Here is a 7,338-nt window from a genome sequence, read left to right as displayed (position 1 = left end):
TTGTGGATATGCTGTTAAAAACATAAACTCACAGCCCAGGCAGGATACCCACACCCTTAAATATATCCCCCACCCTCTATCCCACTATTGTCAGCCAACGAGCCAGTATTAATATAAATGTAGAGAGATTAGAGCTTTTATAGTATAGGAAGAATAGATCAGAGTTGTTTTTAGGGAGGAAAAATATGATTTTTGAGAGAGGGGATGATAGATTAATAATAGTTGAGACTATGCAAGACAGTAGGTAATATTTACATTGTATGTTAATAACGATAGTAGAAAAGGAGGGAAGAATGCAGAATATAGTAAGAAAGTGGGATTGTATAGTATTGGATTGATATAGTAGTTATATTCTCTTTATTTAGAGTGAAAGGGAGGCTAAACTAGACCCACAACCAAATAAACAAAAATTAAAGAGGAAGAATGAGGAGAGATTATATGAAACAAATTAGAGATATAGTTTCCCCCACCTTAGGAAAAAAAAAAGTAAGAATTAAAATTAAAATTAAATTTAGAATTAAAAGTAAGAAATGAAAAAAATTTTTAAGTAAAATAGAATACAAATGAAAAAACTAAGATAGAAATAGAAATTTTAAAAGTATATAAAAGCAATATTTTTACTCAGTTCAGCCTTTGTGTGTCATCTTCTTTTTCTGCATCCACAGCTGGTCTAATGAGTCGGGTCAGAGGTTTCTGTTCCTTACAGGAGCGGTGTGCGCCGGTGGTGGCCGGCACAGGGAGTTCCTTTGGTGCCTGTTGGAGCCCGCGGAGGTGATTTTGTGCACGTGCCGCTATGCCAGCAAGGCGGCCCAAGAGCTAGCCTCAGGACTGCCAAGCCGCACTCCAGGAGTTGGTCTCTCGCTTCTTAGGGCAGGGGCCCGGACACTTGTGCACAATGGAAGTGAGTGTCTGTGAGTTGCTGCAGTGTGCTGTTCCCATGCCACAGCCGCCCGCCGTTCCCGCACCTGCCTGGGCGGGCATGAGCAGAGCCTGAGCAAGTGGTCTGCGCTCCGGCCTGGCGCCCACTGGAGCCGGCCAGGGGTGTCTGCGCACAGTCTTCTGTGTGTCCAGTGGGCCCTCCCTGTGCCCATTGGGGCACTGATGTTATGTCTGTTGGGGTGTGTCCGAGGGGCACCGGGACGCGCAGCCCCATGCACCTGGGCCAGTGAATGATGGCACTTCCCTATGCGCACCCACGCGACCCAAGGGGAGGGTTGGGGAGTGGATGAGCACACTTCTGCGCCTGTGCTCCTCAAGAATGTCCTATCACCTCCAAACTTTCCACCCCTCTCCGCAGTTAACAAGAGAAAAATATAAAGAAAAATTATGTTCTCACTTGCACAGCAGTATGCTGTTTCTTGTCTTTCAGCACAAATGCCACCTGATCGAGTCCTGTCTCTGCCAGAGGGCAGAGGTCCACTCTCCTCCTGACTCCTCTCTGGGGAAGCCTGTGGTTGCCAAAAAGCCTTTGTGTACTTCCAGCTGCAGCTCAGGTAGCCACCCCAGTCAGAAATCCCATCTCATTCCTTTTTCCTCCTCTATTCTCACTAAACAGGTTGTTCCCAGATGGTTTTTCTCTAATCCAGCAGTGCCAAGGCTCGACTCCTGCCAGTGTCCAGCTGCTCTCTGAGATGTTCTGTCTGCAATTAGTCCAAACTACAGATGGGTCTCGGGAGCCTGAAAGCGCAGTCTCCCCTCGCTCCTCTGCCATCTTCTCTCTTCCATTTTAACCATTTTTAAGTATACTATTCAATGACATTAAATACATTCACACTGTTGTAAACCATAACCGATATCTATTCTCTTTCATCACTTCCAATGATACTATACCCATTAAACAATAACTCTCAATACTTTCTTCCCCTAGCACCTGGCAACCACAGTTCTACTTTGTCTCTATGAATTTGACTATTTTAGGTAACTTATATAAATGAAATCATACAATATCGGTCCTTTTGTGTGTCTTACTTCACCTAGTATAATGTCTTCAAGGTCCATCTATGTTGTAGTATGTATCAAAATAGCATTTCTTTTTCAGAGTGAATAATATTCTATTGTATGAATATATATACCACATCTAATTTACCCATTCATCTGTCAAGGAATATTTCAACCTTTTGGCTACCATGAATAATCTTGCTGTAAACATGGGTGTACAAGTGTCTCTTTAAGACCCTTCTTTCAATTTTTTTGAGTACATACCCAGAAGTGAAAGATAAAATAATTTTATCTTTAAGTTTTTGAGGAACTGCCATACTGTTTTCCACAGCAGCTGCAGCATTTTACATTATTACCAACAGTGCACAAGGGTTCTAATTTCTCCACATCCTTACCAATACTTGTTATTTTCTGTTTTTTTAATAGTAGCCATCCTAAAAGATGTGAGGCTGTATCTCATTGTAGTTTTGATTTGCAACTCTAATGATTAGTAATGTTGAACATTGTTTCATGTGCTCATTGGCCATTTGCATATCTTCTTTGAAGAAATCTTTTCCCAGAACCACTTGTTGAAAAGACTGTTCTTTCCCCATTGCATGGTCTTAGAACCCTTGTCAAAAGTCACTTGACACTATAGATGTGGTTTGTTTCTGGGCTCTGTATTCTATTCCAGTGGTTTATATGTCTTTATGTCAGTGCTATACAGTGTGAATTACTGTAGCTTTGTAGTACATATTGAAATTAAGAAATATAAGTCTTCCAACTTTGTTTTTGTTTTTTCTTTCTTAAGATTGTTTTAGCTACTTGGGGCCCCTTGAGATTCTCTATATGAATTTAAGGATGAATTTTTTTATTTCTGTAAAAAGTGTCATTGGGATTTTGAAAGGGATTACATTAGCTCTGTAGATCACTCTGGGTAATATTAACATCTTAACAATATCGTCTTCTAAGCCATGAACACAAAATGTCTTTTTATTTATGTGTTATTTAATTTCTTTTAGTGATGTTTTGTACTTTTCAGTGCATAAGACTTTAACCCCCTTGGTTGATTCCTAAGTATTTTGTTCTTTTTGATGCTACTGTAAATGGAATTATTTTCTTAATTTCTTTTCAGATTGTTCATTGTTAGTGCAGGGAAATGCAACTGATATTTGTGCATTAATTTTGTATCCTATTTTATCTCTTGCTTTTAAAATATGTATGCATTAGGACTTTTGCACACAATCAATATTTATACATACTCATCATAACCTGGGTAGTATTTCATGATGTGAATATTCTAGCCTATATTTGTACTTGAGCTGAGAATAATTTTAAAGTAGTGCCCATATATGTAGTTACATCTATCTTGCCTCTTGGCCCACAAAACCTTCTAAGAAAAACTTTGTCTATCTCCATTTTGTAGAACACTCTTGCCAGTGTCCTGTTAAAAGGACAATTTAGTTGTTTACAGTCCAATGCTATTATAAACAATGTTTCTCTAACATTTTCATTCACTGAATTTTACCCTCAAGTATATCAGTAGGGTGAATCTCTAGCAGAGGAAGAATTACTAGATCAAAGGGTACATGCATTTGACTTTTTGTAAGTTAACCCCAAATGGCCTTGTAAAGAAATTACAGCCATGTACCTTTCATCAGGAGTACCTCTTTCCCTATGTGTTTACAATGTAAATTATTGATTTTTAAATATACCAGCTCTTTCTTAAAGTATATTTTATTGATCATGCTATTACAGTTGTGTCATTTTTCCCCTTTGCCCCGCTCTGCCTGGTAACTCCCTTCCCTCCAAAAACCCCATTGCCCCTTGGTTCATGTCCATAGGTCATGCATATAAATTCTTTGGCTTCTCCATTTACTTTATGATTCTTAACATCCCTCTATCTATTTTGCACCTACCAGTTATGCTTCTTGATCCCTGCGCCTTTTACCCCATTTTTCCCCTTTCCCCTCCCTGCTGATAACCCTCCATATGATCTCCATATCTATAGTTCTGCTCCTGTTCTAGTTGTTTGCTTAGTTTGTTTTTGTTTTTTAGATTCACTTATTGATAGTTGTGAGTTTGTTGTCATTGTACTGTTAATAGTTTTGATCTTCTTTTTCTTAAAGTGTTCCCTAAACATTTCATATGATAATGGCTTGGTGATGATGAATTCTTTTAGCTTTACCTTATCTGGGAAGCACTTTATCTGCCCTTCGATTCTAAATGATAGCTTTGCTGGATAGAGTAGTCTTGGTTGTAGGTCCTTGCTTTTTATCACATTGACTACTACTTGCCAGTCCCTTCTTGCCTGCAAAGTTTCTTTTGAGAAATCAACTAATAGTCTTATGGGAATTCCTTTATATGTAAGTCTCTGCTTTTCTCTTGCTGCTTTTAAGATTCTCTATTTATCTTTAACCATTGGCATTTTAATTATGATGTGTTTTGGTGTGGTCCTCTTTGGGTCTAGCTTGTTTCAGACTCTCTGTGCTTCTTGGACTTGTATGTCTATTTCCTTCACCAAATTAGGGGAGTTTTCCTTTGTTATTTTTTCACATAAGCTTTCAATTTCTTCTTCTTCCTCTTCTCCTTCTGGTACCTCTATGATTCATTCAGATGGTGGTTAAAGTTTTAAAGTTTTTGCAGCTGTTCGTAAACCTCTCCTCATTTTTTTAAATTCTCGACTCTTGATTCTGTACTGGTGGATTGTTCTCTTCTTCCTTATGTTCCAAATAATTGATTTGGACCCCAGCTTCCTTCCCTTCACTATTGGTTTTGTGTGGCTTTTTCTTCATTTCACCTACTGTAGCCTTCACTTCTTCCCTTATGTGTTTGCTGTACTCAATCATTTCTGTGAGCATTATTATCATTAGTATTTTGAACCCTGCATCTGTTAGGTTGGCTATCTCCTCCTTGCTTAGTTCTCCCTCTGGAGTCTTGACCTGTTCCCTCTTTTGGACCATATTTCTCTCTCTCTTCAACTTGACAGTCTTCTGTGTTTGCCTCTTTGTAATAGGTAGATTTGTTGCACCTGTTACATTGTAAGAGATGGAGTCTTAGATGACCTGTTTCACCATGTTGTGGCATTGTATGTGGAGGAGGGGTCTGAGGGGGAACAATGCCACCTGATCAGCACTCGCTCCTTTTCCACTCACTGCACCTGCTTCCTGTATGCAACTGGTGCCCCTCTAGCTGTTACCCTCATGATTATTCCCAGAGTGGGTGGGTTTGTGTATGTTCTGGGACCATGGGACCCTCTAAACAGACTCTCCTGAGAGACTAGCAGTTTCTTCCTCTACCCGAGCCCCCACTGGTTTTCATAGCTAGAAGCAATGAGGCTTTATTTTCCCAGCACTGGAACCATGAGCTGTGAGATCTGGCCTGGGACTGGAATCACTCCCCAGGTGTACCTCCTGGCTTTTATAATGTGTGACTGCTAGTTCCGCTGGCTGGCTACAGCCATTGACTTGCCACCGCCACCACCACCACCACACTGCATCCTCTCCTCCTGGGCTCCCCAGCTCCACCTCTCCTACCTGGATGAGCATTACTTTTTTTATATCTTTGTTGGACTTCCATACAGTTCGATTTTCTGGTAGTTCTGGTTGCTTTTTGTTTTGAGGTAAATGTAATCCTTTTTATAGTTGTGGAAGGAGGCGGAGCATGTCTACCTACACCTCCATCTTGGCCAGAAGTCTACCCACTCTTTTTCTTTAACAGTTCTTTATATATTAAGCTAATTGGGTCTTTGTAATGTGAGTAGCAAATGTTTTTTTCCAAGTTGGTTATTTGAAAAACCTTTTAAAATAAGAATTTTTCCCTAGATAAACCTTATCTGTACATAAATGTAGCAGTCTTTTTCTTTATGGTTTCTGGGTTTTATATCTTACTTAGAAAGATTTTCTCTACTTGGAGGTAATTTCTTTAAAAAACTTGTTATTTTCTGTCACTTTTATATTTTTAAAAGTACTTCATCCATCTGGACTTGACTTTGGTGTAAGGAGTAAGGTATGGCTCCAGCTGGCACTCAGCTGTCCCAAAGCCATTTATTGAGTAATCCATTTTTTCCCCACTGCTTTGAAATGCCACCTTTCCATATGTATTTCAGTCTATTTTGGGGCTCTCCAATTTGTTCCATTGATCTAGCTGTAAATTCATATACTACTTCAAGCTTCTTTAATTAAGTATAGATTTATAATGCCTTTTATTATTTGGAACGAATAGTCTCTCCCTATTAGCCTTCTTTTGTAACATTTTCTTAGCTATTTTTGCATATTTTATTTTTCACATGAACTTTATAATCTGCCTGTTTAATTAAAAAGTAGAAAATTTTATTGACTTTGGATTGTTTTTTGATAAATTTAGGGAGAAAAATATAATAGTAGTTCTTACTTGAAAATAGGTTATGTCTTGCTATTCATTCAATTTTTTAAAGAAGATTCTTTGTTAATGCTTTAAAGTTTAGTTCATATAAATTTGTTTTAATTGAGTTTATTCTTAGGTAGTCTGTCTTATGTGAATACTGTAAATGGGGTTTTTCTTCTCTTATATTATTCTATTAGGTTCTTTGCACATTAAAAGTGATTTTTGGAGCCCTGGCTGGTGTGGCTCAGTGGATTCAGCGCCAGCCTGTGAATCAAAGTGTCAAGTGTCACTGGTTCTATTCCCAGTCAGGGCACATGCCTGGGTTGTGTGCCAGGTCCCCAGTTGGGGACACATGAGAAGTAACCACACATTGATGTTTCTCTCCCTCTCTTTCTCCCTCCTTTCCCCTCTCTCTAAAAAATTAAAAAATAAAATAAATTTTAAAAATCTTAAAAAAAAAATATATATATATATATATATACTTTTTTTAAAGTGGTTTTGCATATTAAATTTGCAATTAGCCATATTAAAATTTTTTATTTCTATTCATTTTTAAGTTGATTCTTCTGGGTTTCTCAGATATACAATTGCATTACCTTCAAGGAGTAATTTTACTTTCTCCTAAAAGCCAATTATATCTTTACTTTTACTACATAGTTTCATTGCAAGCCCATGGAAGGAGCTCCTAGTTTTGTCCTCCTAGAAGTCTATGTCTAGAGTTGAGATATACCAGCTCCAAATGGCCTTTCTCTCCATTCTGAATCCCAGTATCTGATTTCCCATAAGCGTAAAACTTAACACATTGTTGACTGGCATTTGATACAAAAGTTATCCCATAGCACCAGCTATTTTTTCATAATTGAATATGAAAATGAAACAATTTAAATAAAGATGAAGAGACAGAGAAGAGTAGCCCAGAAGAGGGAACAGATCAAAGTTCCAGTGGGAGAACTAAGCAATGAGGAGATAGTCAACCTAACAGATGCAGAGTTCAAAACACTGGTGATAAAAACGCTCACACACTTGACAGATATGCTTAAGTATGGCAAACGCAGA

Source organism: Furipterus horrens, unplaced genomic scaffold (genome assembly GCF_987537825.1).
Source record: "Furipterus horrens unplaced genomic scaffold, mFurHor1.1.pri manual_scaffold_8, whole genome shotgun sequence".
NCBI classification, from domain to species: Eukaryota; Metazoa; Chordata; class Mammalia; order Chiroptera; family Furipteridae; genus Furipterus; species Furipterus horrens.
This window is presented reverse-complemented; position numbering follows the sequence as displayed.